Here is a 13,872-nt window from a genome sequence, read left to right on the forward strand (position 1 = left end):
AATGAATGTTTACCCCCAGAGATTGCCTAATAAAATGAAGTTATGATTCTAAATAGACTAGCCCACACCCACCTGACTAAATGCTGATTTTAGATTCCCTATGGAAAAAATAGGACTTAAATATTTAATTTCCATATCACTACTACTGAATTGAAAATTTCAGGCTTTATAAATTCCAAATAACTTAAGACTGGATAAAAGACTATAAGATGAAATCAAATTAAATATAAAGTTATTCACATGTTCTAGTAGGAATGCAAAAATGTTTATGTTAAAAAGTAATAAAATCAGGGGCACCTGGCTGGCTCAGTCAGTAGAGCATGCAACTTTTGATCTTGGGGTTGAAAGTTCAAGTCCCACATTGGGTGCAGAGAGTACTTAAAAATAAAATCATTTTTTTAGGGACACCTAGGTGGCTCAGTGGCTTAGCACCTGCCTTCGGCCTGGAGTGTGATCCTGGAGTCCTGGGATCAAGTCCCAAATTGGGCTCCCTGCATAGAGCCTGCTTCTCCCTCTGCCTGTGTCTCTGCCTCTCTCTCTCTCTCTGGGTCTCTCATGAATAAATAAAATCTAATAAAATAAAATAATAAAATCTTTTTTTTTTTTTTAAGTGATAAAGGCACCTGAGTGGTTCAGTTGGGCATCTCTCAGTTTCTGCTCAGGTCATGATCTCAGGGTCATGCGATTGAGCCCCACTTTGGGCTCCATGCTCAAGGAGGAGTCTGCTTGAGATTCTTTCCCCTCCTGACTCTCCCTCCCCCTCTGCTCCTTTCCTGCTCCTCTTCTCTCTCTCTCTGTCTCTCTCAAGTAAGTAAATAAATCTTTCTTTAAACAGGTGATAAAATCAATAAACAGGTAGTGTGGTCACTAAAACACTGCAGGATCAATCCAACAATGAGACTTTTTTCCCACTGAAAGCATAGAAAGAAATATATTAAGACTACGCAGGGCCACCTGGATGGCTCAGTGATTGAGTGTCTGCCTTTGGCTCACGTCGTGATCCCAGGGTCCTGGGATCAAGTCCCACATCAGATTCCCCACAGGGAGCCTGCTTCTCCCTCTGCCTATGTCTCTGCCTCTCTCTGTGTGTCTCTCATGAATAAATAAAGTGTTTAAAAAAAAAAAAAAAAAGACTGCCCAAATATTTTGACCAAACTTAGTTAATGCTCTATAGGTGAATTTTCTAAGCATCTTCAACCAGAATTACAAGGTTTGATGAGATAGAGTAAACCCACATTTCATAACATGAATATTTCAAAGTATTAAACTTGTTTTTTCTTAAATCCTTCTAATTAAAAACTATACCAGGCAGCCGGGGTGGTTTAGCGCCGCCTTCAGCCCAGGGTGTGATCCTGGAGCCTCGGGAATAGAGTCCCATGTCGGGCTCCCTGCATGGAGCCTGCTTCTCCCTCTGCCTGTGTCTCTGCCTCTCTCTCTTGTCTCTTATGAATAAATAAATAAAAATCTTTTTAAAAAAGAAATAAAAACTATACCAAAATTAATATGAAAATAAATTTCAAAACAGCCAGGAATCAGAATGTGTATTTTGTTTTTTGTTTTTGTTTTTGTTTTTAGAATGTGTATTTTGAATGACAGCAGTTGTACTAACTTATAATCAATTCTTTAACCCATAAAAAAATATTATTTATAGCTTTGGTCCCATGATGTGTATTTCTGATGCAGAAAATTATTCAGAAAAGCAAGATAGTCCTGGTCTGTGTAAATGTATTTAAAATTTGCTGTGAGATATACCTTGATAATATAAAAAAGTGAGAATGAATATTTTTACAAATGCTAAAACTAGCATTTGATAGAGTTGTTTACAGAAACAGTTAGTCTTTTAATCCATGTAATTCCTGGAGTACCCTATCTGTGGTACAGGGTGCTTATCAGTTTTGGATCATACCGTAACACAGCTCTGAGCTTAGTTAGTAGTCACTTTTATGTTCCCTCTCCCCTGGCACAATGGCAATTTTGAAAACTGTTAAATGTAAGATTTCTCCTTACTGAATAGGAGTTGAGATTAATCTATTCATTCATTCCACACATTTTTACAGAGTGTCTATTAGGTGCTAGCTAGGGATCTGCGCAGAGAAAAATTCATGGTCCCTGCTCTCACATAGCTTCATAAACTTCAGTAGAAGAGCCAGGCCTTTAGCAAATAATCACACAAATAAGTGTATAATTTAAAGATGATAAGTGTTATGAAGGAAAATTGCAGGGTACCCTGAGCTAGAAGAAGAAGACTCTAGTTTGGGAGATTATGGAAAGCTGTTCTGCTAGCAGCAGTCATCTCTTTACCAGGACAAAAGCCAGCTTGAAAATAAAACCAATATACAAGAGAGGGAAGAACCAGGATAATCACAGTGAAATGAAGCCCTGGCAGGATTATAAATTAAGGGCTAAACCAACCCCAGGTCTATCCAATTTGGGTTTTTTGTTAATGGCTATCAAAAGCATTCTGTAACAGGCAAAGAGGATTCTCAGCAGAGAAAATAGCCTACATGAAAACCCTAATGCCAGAAAGAATGCGATACAATATTAGATACTTCTTATTGCCAACACAGAGCCATTCCTTTGTCCTCTAGGGCACGAATCTACGCTTATACTGTTCTTGGTCTCTAACGCTTTTCACACCTATGATCCGCCTATCAAATCCTACCCATTCTTCAAAACTGTGTTTAAGTACATTCTCCTTCTCCACTAAGTCTCTAACCATTTCTACCCATAATGATACCCTTTCTCCTTACTGATCCTAGCCAATTTTTTTCCAGTTTCAACTTCAATATCTGCTGTATCACTCAACCTCCCCCTCCAACCTGTTCTCCAATGCACTTTTGCATCTGCATGCCTTTGCCCAGCATATTTCATACTTCCTTGACCTGGAATGAACTTCCTCTTACACCATCTCTTGAAACCTTACATATCCTTCAGACATTTGTAATGCCACTTTTCTTGGAAAGCTTTCTCTCATCCCCTCATAGGATTATCTATTTCCCCCACTAGGTTGTCCTTACTTGAAGATAAGGACCATCTTTTACTAACTTTGAGTTCCAAATGCATTGCTACAACACAGTAGACACTAAAGATAAATTTTTGTTGAAAGAATAAGTGGCCGAATGGATGGATGCATGCATAAAGAGAAGGAGAGATTCCTATTTTTATATGTATGCAAATTCTTAGAAAAAGGAACCATATCTAATTTTTTAATCCTCTTAGTACATAGAATACCATGCAGAAACTAAATATAAATATTTATTGAATGAAAAAATGATAAAATGATAATTTGATAAAGTTTGAAATAATCAGAAGTATGAGAATTTAAGCAAATTTGTTTGATTTCTTTATTTTCTTTTATTTTTTAGTTTTGCTTAACTAGAAGCTATAGAATGTGATTTAGCCACATTTCCTTTAATGCCCAGAGTTAAGTACATTCTTTGCTTATAACATAAATCATCAGAGCCACTACTAAAGTCACTGACGTACAAGGATAGGGAGCTAATAGAAACCAGAAGTGTTGTTCATGTGGTTAAGCACTAAATTTTGGTGAATTGCATTGAAATAGCAAACAGCCTCAGCTGTAAATACTTGACTGAAAGAACTAAAGACCAATGTTTACTTCCTTCAATGAAATTCTCTTTAGAACTGGCAAATAGAGTTTCGCAGTAAGAATGTCTTTTAGCGGATCAAACTGGAAACTTAATAGTCTTTTCATTTTCTTTTAAGTAAGTGTCTCAAATTTTCAAGTTTGGCTAAGATTTTTGGTACCATTCATACAGTATTTGGTGGGGATATAATTGATACAGATTTTTTGAATGACAATTTGACACTATTTATCAAAATGTAAAATATGCATAACCTTTGACCCATTGAATCTTCTGGGACCCCATATCAAATTTAAAAACTCATACTAGAAGACAAATTACTTTTGAATGTCTGAAAATTTCCATAAGATAAAGAGCTTTTTAAAAAGAGGTATACCTCATCTTATTATGCTTTGCTTTATTGCACTTACAGATAATGTATTTTTTATAAATTGAAGGTTAGTGGCCACCCTGGGTTGCCCAAGTCTATCAGGGTCATTTTCCCAACAGCATTTGCTCACTTCAATTCTCTGTGTTACATTTTGATAGCTCTCACAATATTTTAAACTTTTTCATTATTATTATATATTTATTATGGTGACCTGTGATCGGGAATCCTTGATGTTACTACTGCAATTGCTTTGGGTTGCCACGAACTGCACCCATAGAAAACAAACCGAATCAATAAATGTTTTTTGTGTTACTGCTCCACCAACCGACCATTCCCAACTCTCTCTCCCTCTCCTCAGGTCTTCCTATTTCCTGGACACAGCAATATTGAAATTAGGCCAATTAATAACCCGACAGTGGCCTCTAAGTGAGTGAAAAGAAGAGTCACACATCTCTCACTTTGAATCAAAAGCTAGAAATGATTAAGCCTACAGAGGAAGACATGTCCAAAAACTGAGATAGGCAGAGAGCCTCTTGGGCCAGTTATCCAAGCTTTGAATGCAAAGGAAAAGTTTTTGAAGGAAAATAAAAGTGCTCCAGTGAACACATGAATGATAAAGTGAAACAGCCTTATTGCTGATATGAAGAAAGTTATAGTGGTCTGGATAGACAATCAAATCAGCCACAAGTCAAAACCTAATCCAGAGCAAGGTGCTAAATTTATTCAATTCTCTGAAGGCTGACAGAGGTGAGGAGGCTGCAGAAGAAAAGTTGGAAGCAAGCAGAGGTTGGTTCATGAAGTTTAAGAAAAGAAGTCATCCCCACAGCATAAAAATGCAAGGTGAAGCAGCAAGTGCTGATGTAGAAGTTCCAGCAAGTTCTCCAGAAGATCTAGTTAAGATCATTAATGAAGATGGCTACACTAAATAACAGATGTTCACTACAGATGAAACAGCTTTAGGTTGGAAGAAGACGCCATCTATGACTTTCATAGCCTATGAGAAGTCAACACTTGGCTTCAAAGCTTCAAAGGACAGGCTGATTCTCTTGTTAAGGGCTAAAGCAGCTGGTAATTTTAAGTTGAAGCCAATTGTCATTGACTAATCAAAAAATCCTAGGGCCTTTAAGAATTAAGAATCAATCTACTCTATGAGAGTATTCTAATACACCAACAAAGCCTGTGGATGACAGCATATCTGTTTACAATATGGTTTACTGATTATTTTAAGCCCACTGTTGAGACTTACTACTCAGAAAAAAGATTCCTTTCAAAATATGACTGCACATCGGCAATGCACCTGATCAGCCAAGAGCTCCGATGGAGATTCACAACGAGATTAATGTTTTCATGCCTGCTAACACAGCATCCATTCTGCCGCCCATGGATCAAAGGGTAATTTTGACTTTCAAGTCTTATTATTTAAGAAATACATTTCATAGGTTACAGCTGCCGTAGATAGTGATTCCTCTGATGAATCTGGGCAAAGTAAATTGAAAACCTTCTGGAAAGGATTCATCATTCTAGACGCCATTAAGAACATTCGTGATTCATGGGAAGAGGTCAAAATATCAATATTAACAGGAGTTTGGAAGATGTAATTCCATCCTCATGAATGACTTTGAAGGGTTCAAGACTTCTGTGGAGGAAGTAACTGCACATGTGGTAGAAATAACAAGAAAACTCGAATCAGAAGTGGAGTCTGGGAGCACCTGACTGGCTTAGTCAGTAGAGCATGTGACTCTTGATCTCAGGGTTGTAAGTTCGAATCCCACATTGGGTGTAGAGATCACTTAAAATCTCAAAAAGAAAAAGTGAAGCCTGAAGATATGATTGAATTGCTACAATCTCCTGATAAAACTTGAATAGATGAGGAACTGTTTCTTATAGATGAGCAAAGAAAGTGGTTTCTTGAGATGGAACCTACTGGTAAAGATGCTCTGAAGATTTGAAATGACAAAAAAGAATTTAGAATATTACAAAAACCTAGTTGATAAAGCAGCAGCAGAGTTTGAGAGGATTGACTCAAATTTTGAAAGAAATTCTACTGGAGGCAAAATGCAATCAAACAGCATCACATGCTACAGAGATATCATTCGTGAAAGGTAGTGTCGATCGATGGAGTAAACGTCATTGTCTTATTTGAAGATATTGTCACGGCCACCCCAACCTTCAGCAGCCACCACCCTGATCAGTCAGCAGCCATCAACATTGAGACAAGACTTCCCCACCTGCAAAAAGATTACAAGTCACTGAGAGTTCAGATGACAGTATTTTTTAAGGTTTTTTTTTTTTGGGGGGGGGGGGTGCTTTTTTTTTAGAGAGAGAGAGAGGGGGAGAGAGCGCACACGCGTGGCAGGTAGGGGTGGGGGAGATGGCGTGGTGTCCCAATCAAAAATATCTCATTGCTAAAAATACTGTCAGAGCACCTGGGTAGCTCAGTCCATTAAGGATCTGACTCTTGGGATCCCTGGGTGGCGCAGCGGTTTAGCGCCTCCTTTGCCCCGGGGCGTGATCCTGGAGACCGGGGATCGAATCCCACGTGGGGCTCCCGGTGCATGGAGCCTGCCTCTCCCTCTGCCTGTGTCTCTGCCTCTCTCTCTCTCTCTGTGTGACTCTTAAATAAATAAAAATTAAAAAAAAAAAAAAAAGGATCTGACTCTTCACTTCAGCTCAGGTCATGATCTCAGGGCCGTGAGATGGAGCCCTAAGTAAGGCCCCACACTCAGCGGGGAGTCTTCTTCTCCCTCACCCTCCTTCCCCCTCTGTGCCTCCACACCCCCCCTTCTCATGAGTGAGGTGCTCTCTCTCTCTCTCTCTCAAATAAATAAATAAATAAAATCTTTTTAAAAATTTGTATTAGGGATCCCTGGGTGGCGCAGCGGTTTAGCGCCTGCCTTTGGCCCGCGGCGCGATCCTGGAGACCTTGGGATCGAATCCCACGTCGGGCTCCCGGTGCATGGAGCCTGCTTCTCCCTCTGCCTATGTTTCTGCCTCTCTCTCTCTCTCTCTCTCTGTGTGTGACTATCATAATTAAATAAATAAATTAAAATTTGTATTAAGGTATGTATATTATTTTTTAGACATATGCTATTACATACTTAATAGACTACATTATAGTGTAAAGATAACTTTTATATACACTGGGAAACCAAAAAATTCATTTGACTCTATTGCACTGTTCCCTCTATGGCAGTGGTCTGGAACTGAATCCACAATATCTCTGAGGTATGCCTATAACCACTCCTGCTTAGGATCTAGAAAGCTTTAAGAGAACATTGTTCCCATCCTAAGAACAAGCCAGATAATCTACAAAATCATAATTTTTCTTGAATCCATTAGAGATGTGAGTACACAAGGCAACTAAATGATAAAAATTCCAAAGAGTGACAAGCCCCTCCAAGAATAAAGGGAACACATGAATTGTTACTTTTGTCACAGCATGCAAGCATTTCTTCTTACCATTAACATAGGTAAGAAGAAAACAGCTAAACTTTTTTTTTTTTTTTTTTTTTTGACAGAGAGCACAAAAGCAGGGAGAGCAGCAGGCAGAGGGAGAGGAAGAAGCAGGCTCCCGCCAAGTAGAGTCCAATATGGGCCTTGATCTCAGGACCCTGGGATCATGAACTGAGCTGAAGGCAGACGCTTAATTGACTTGAGCCACCCAGACACCCCCAAAACAGCTAAATGTTTAACAAATTCTTAAAGGCTGAATGTAGGCTATTGTATCGGTTTAGGAAAAAATGGTAATCAGAGACTTCTACAAGGAACATTGCACTTATTCCTGAATTGTTCTCCACCAGATGATCACAAGAAACATTAGAGGAAGAGCAAAGGATGAGAGTGAGTCCCCTTTGGGGGCTCGGGCACGCAGGTAACGATTAGTTGCTACTGGGGGAGAGGTATGAAACACAGCCCATTTCCCCAAAACCATCTCTCAAAGAAAGCAAAAGCTTTGAGCAGCTCAGGGGCAGGAGAAGTGTACCAAAGCCTCCCATTTGGGATCCAGGCAAAGACCCATTGCTTCTGCTGTGGAAAGGGTAGAAACAAAAGCTGCCCAAGGGGAGAGCTAAGAGAAGCTCTTAGCTTCTTAGCTCTTGGGCCTGCAATTCTGCTGTAATACAAAGTAGGGGGGGGAAATAAAAAAAATAAAAATAAAAATAAAAATAAAAATAAAAATAAAAATAAAAATAAAACAAAGCAGGGGTCCTGGCCAGATAGGGAAGAAACAGGAAACTTTCATCTGCTCAAGACTCAGTGCAGACGTCCTTAAGATACATTTGTAACTCACATACTTTTTAAAGAATTAATTTACTTAAATCACTAACATTATCTCTTCCATTAAGGGTCATTTTTCTCTATCTGAAAATAATCAGATCGAGATGGAAAATTTTGCAAGTAGAAACAGCTGGTGGGTGATCCTCCAAACCAGGCTTGAAAGGATATATTCTCTTCATTTGCAAAGAGGACCTTCTCAGATCACTAAAACCGACAGTGATTATGTTTTAAGGTTGAGAGGAATAATGTCTAATAAGAGTCCTTTCCAAAGGAAAGGTAGTTTTTTTGTTGTAGGAAAAACGAGCTTTGGTATCTCCCAGGCCTCTAGCTGTGGGACCACGTGCAGAATGTTGCATATCACTTTCCTCATTTCCAAAACAAGAGACAAGGGAAAATAATGCTTACTCTTATGGTTGCCCATGAAAGTCAAATAAGCTCAGTATGAAAACAGCTAGTCCTTTGCTTGGCATATGAAAGACTCACACTACAAATGTTCAGTGCCCTCTCTCCTTATCCTACCACCACCCTTTTGGTGCATGTTTTGTTGTATGAATTATCCACCGTTTGCAGATCTTGTTCCTATATACCACTCTTAGACTAAGATACTGAACCCCCCCCCCCCCCAAAAAAATGCATTCCTTGTTCCCTTGCACCTGGCTGATCTGGAAACTGCTCCATTTCTTATCTTCTCACCCTCTACCACAATGTTCCCAGACATTGCTTCAGCCTTGCCTCCGTTCCCATCGTGACTGTGAGTGTGTTTACTGATGCTATTTTTAATCTTATTATAATAATTGCCATTAAGCTGAAGTCATTTCTCTGTCCCAGTGAATAAATGACACATGGGAATATTTCTAGGCAACAAATTGTTCTGTACTTAGACATTTTCTACATCCCAATTCATGGTCAATTCATCTTCCTTCCTAAAACAATACTGTGTTCAAGCTAGAAGAGAAGTTAGAGGACCATAGCTCATCCTCCAAGAGAGGACAGTCAGCCAGTTAGTGGCAGAGCTGAGCGTGAAACCCAGACTTCCTGCCTCACCCTGTCATTATAAAGCAGATAAGCTAAATAGATTTTAAAAGAAAAGTAACTGTGCTCATCTCTATGTCATAAAGATCTCTAAAATATAGGATGATAACATAGTAAAAGCTTTTTTTCTTTTTTCTTTTTTTTTTTTAACTTTAAGTAAACTCCATGCCCAGCGTGGAGCCCAACATTGGGTACTCATGGGCTTAAACTCATGACCCTGAGATCCAGACCTGAGCTGAGACCAAGAGTGGGACACTAATCTGACTGGGCCATCCAGGTGCTCTGGCATGGTGAAGGCTTTTATGGGGGAAAGACCTTCAAGACCTCAGGAGAAGGGGTATCTGGGTGGCTCAGTGATTGAGAATTTGCCTTTGGCTCAGGTCGTAATCCCAAGGTCCCAAGATCGAGTCCCACATCTGGCTCCCTACAGGGAGCCTGCTTCTCCCTATGTCTGTGTCTCTGCCTCTCTCTGTGTGTCTCTCTTGAATAAATAAATAAAATCTTTAAAAAAAAAAAAAAAAAGACCTCAGGAGAAAAGCTGTTGAATCCAACATCAGCCATTATTATTATTACTGTTATTTAAACAATTGGGTTGTTTTAGTTAATTTCATTTTTCTTATTTTTTTTAAGATTTATTTATTTATTTTGGGGGTGAGCACTCATGCAAGCAGGGGTTGGTGGGCAGAGGGAAAGGAGAGAGACAGTCTCTAGCTGACTCCCTGCTGAGCACAGAGCCCTACTGGGCTCCATCTCACAAACCTGAAATCAGGACCTGAGCAGAAATCAAGTCAGATGCTCAACCAACTGAGCCATCGAGGAGCCCCATGTTTTAGTTAATTTTAATATCATACTCTGGTAGATTAAAGATGGCCACAAATTTTTTGCTACCCCTTCCAGAGTCTGGGCTAACCTCAGTAACCTGCATGACCTATAAAATGCAACAGAAGTGAGGTCATGGGACTTATGAAGCTAAGCAGAAGGAGCCTTTCAGCTTCTGCCTGGATCTCTTGGAATTCTTTCTCTGAACACCATGAGCTGTTAGGTAAGAAGTCTAAATATACAACTGAACAACAACAAAATAACCCTAATTTAAAAATAGCAAAGGACTTGAATAAACATTTCTCCACGTAAAACATACAAATGTCCAATAAGTATCAAAAGATGCTCAATATCACCAGTCATTAGAAAAGTACGTATCAAAACCATAATAAGGAGCACTTGGGTGGCTCAGAGATTGAGTGTCTGCCTTCAGCCTAGGGCATGATCCCGGGGTCCCTGGATCGAGTCCCACATCGGGCTCCCGCAAGGAGTCTGCTTCTCCCTCTGCCTATGTCTCTGCCTCACTCTGTCTCTCATGAATAAATAAATAAATCTTCTAAAGAAAAAGCCATAATAAGAGACCATTTCACACCCATTAGGATGATTATTATTTTTAAAAAACAGAAAAACAAAACATGTTGGTGAAGATGTATAGAAATTGGAACAGTCATGCAGGGCTGATAGGAGTGTAAAATTGGTGCAGTTGCTAAAGAAAACAGTTTGGTGACTCCTCAAAAGGCTAAATAAAGAACGACCAGACCATCCAGTAATTCGACTCCATGGCATATACCCAAAGGAACTGAAAGCAGGGACTGGAAAAGATACTTGTATCCTCTTATTCACAGCAGCATTATTCCCAATAGCCAAGAGGTAGAAACAACCCACGTGTTTGTCAACAGATGAACACATAAGCAAAATGTGGTGTGTATCCTATGGAATAGTAATCAGCCCTAAAAAGGAATGAGATTCTGATACATGTTAAAACATAGAGGAACCTTGAGGACATTTTGCTAAATGAACTAAGCCAGACACGAATATGCTATATCTAGAATAGTCAGATTCATAGAGACAGGAAGTAGATTAGAGGTTACCACAGGCTGAGAAGGAGGGAAATGGGAAGTTATTACTTAATGGGTACAGGGTTTCTGCTTGGGGCAATGAAAACCTTTTGGAAGTAGATAGATCATCATCGACATTGAGAACTGACTTCATGCCACTGAACTGCAACTTTAAAATGACTGAAGTGATAAATTGTGTGTTATGTATATTTTACCACAAGAGAAAAATGGCAAACTAGACCATATATTAAAAAAGAAAAGAAGAAGAAAAAGGAGGAGAAGAAAAAGAAGGTTCTCCTAGTCCTAATACCTCGAGACCATCACTGGAGAGGTCACCTGTAAGTGCCCTGGTTGACAGACCAAGATGATGCTGACCTTCCAACCATCCTGCAGGAGCCAAACACGTGAGGGAAGCTGTCTTAGGCTCTCCAGAGCAGCCTGACCTCCAGCTGATTACCTCTGAGTGACGCAAGCAGTGTCACTGGAAACTGAGGAATCACCCATCTGAGCCCTGCTCCTTAAAAGTAGAGATGTGGGGGTGCCTGGTTGGCTCAGTGGTTGAGCGTCTGCCTTCGGCTCAGGTCATGATCCTGGAGTCCTGGGGTCAAGCCCCACATCAGGCTCCCTGCATGGAGCCTGCTTCTCCCTCTGCCTACATCTCTGCCTCCCTCTCTGTGTCTCTCATGAATAAATAAATTAAATATTTTTTAAAAATAAAAAATAAATAAAACTTGCAATACTTTCCAATCCAAAGTCAAGGTTGAGAACCACTGGGATGAAGGATGAAGCATAGAAAAAAATTTAAACATCCATCCATCTATAAAAATTGTATAATCAGGGCGCCTGGGTGGTTCATTCAGTTAGGCATCTGCCTTCCGCTCAAGTCATGGTCCTAGGGTCCTGGGATGGAGCCCTGTGTCAGACTCTCTGCTCTGTGGGGAGTCTGCTTCTCCTTCTGTCCCTGCCCTCGCTCAGGTTTGTGCTCTCTCTCTCTCTCTTTGAAATAAATAAAAGATTTTTTAAAGTTGTATAACCTAGCTATTTTATCAGCACATTGGAAGAAGGCTGTCTTCTTTTCTTTTTTAAGATTTTATTTTTAAGTAATCTCTTACATCTGATATGGGGCTCAAACTCACAATCCTGAGATCAAGAGTCACACACTCCCTCAACTGAGCCAGCCAGCCCCCCCAGCCAGCAGTCTTCTTTTCATGGTTAGTACAGTCATGGCTTTTTAAAAAAGATTTTATTTATTTATTCATGAGAGACACAGAGAGAGAGAGAGAGAGAGGCAGAGACACAGGCAGGGGGAAAGGCAGGCTCCATGCAGGGAGCCCGATGTGGGACTCGATCCCGGGTCTCCAGGATCATGCCCTGGGCCGAAGGTGGGTGCTAAACCACTGAACCACCCAGAAATCCCAGGAAGCTTTGGCTTTGGTCCCAGGAAGCATCTGTAGTGAGTAGTAGCTGCATAGCACTGGGCGCTGGATAAACTGACCACTGTGTTTGCTCCTTGCCCATCTGCCAGTCCTCACAAGCTGAGAGAATGTCTCCCTCTCATCATTTTCCTAAGGAACAGATTTAAGTCTGCCCTAACAGAAGATGAAATGGAGATCTGCAGACAGCGGTTCATTAAGATTGATGGCAAGGTCCAAACTGATATAACCTACCCTACTGGTTTACAGAGTTGTCAGCACTGACAAGACTGTAGAGAATTTCTGTCTAATCTATGACACCAAAGACGGCCAAGTACAGGTTGTGCAATTTGAGAAAGATCTTTGTGAGAACAAAAGGAATCCCTCATCTGGTGACCCATGATTCTCACACCATCCACTACCCTGTGTCCCTCATCAAGGTGAACAACACCATTCAGATTGATTTGGAGACTGGCAAGATTATTAACTTCATCAAGTTTGACACTAGTAACCTGCATATGTGACTGCAGGTGCTAACCTGGGAAGAATTGGTGTGACCACCAATAAGGAGAGACACCCTGGGTCTTTTGATGTGGTTCATGTGAAAGATGTCAGTGTGGTAAACAGCTTTACCACCCACCTCTCCAATATTTTTGTTATTGGCAAAGGCAACAAAACATGGATTTCTCCTCCCCAAGGAAAAGCTATCCACCTCACCATTGCTGAAAAGAGAGAGACAAGAGACTGGTGGCCAAACACAGCAGTGGGTGAAATAATTTCTAGGTGACATGAATGGAAGAGTCTTGGTATTTAATTAAAGATAAGACAGTGGGGATCCCTGGGTGGTTCAGCAGTTTAGCACTTGCCTTCGGCCCAGGGCGTGATCCCTGAGTCCCAGGATCAAGTCCCACATTAGGCTCCTTGCATGGATCCTGCTTCTCCCTCTGCCTGTGTCTCTGCCTCTCCCTCTCTCTCTGTCTCTCCTGAATAAATAAATAAGATCTTTAAAAAAGATAAGACAGCATAAATAAATATTGTATAAGCTGATACTCAAAAATGTTATCATCCCATTAATAAATACCTATGACACACTATGTATCCTGCTTGGTAGTACAGATACCAAGAGGAGTTCGGCATTCTAGATATTGGGGAAGTAGAGGTGAGGAGAGGTCTAAAAGAAGTACAGATAGTATTCAGTCTCAAGTCAAGTGAAGAAATGGGGTGATCAGTTCTCCTTGAAGGAGGGAAAAGAGATTCCAAGAGGAAATACCTTGAACCAAGTCTTTAAGAATGATTTGGTA

General features: G+C 40.3%; 1 pseudogene; it reads left to right on the plus strand.

Moving 5' to 3' along the window:
- The first annotated feature begins 4,907 nt into the window (after nucleotides 1–4,907).
- LOC100687769 lies at nucleotides 4,908–13,342 on the plus strand (annotated as a pseudogene).
- The last annotated feature ends 530 nt before the right edge of the window (nucleotides 13,343–13,872 follow it).

Source organism: Canis lupus, chromosome 36, assembly GCF_011100685.1.
Source record: "Canis lupus familiaris isolate Mischka breed German Shepherd chromosome 36, alternate assembly UU_Cfam_GSD_1.0, whole genome shotgun sequence".
Taxonomy (NCBI): domain Eukaryota; kingdom Metazoa; phylum Chordata; class Mammalia; order Carnivora; family Canidae; genus Canis; species Canis lupus.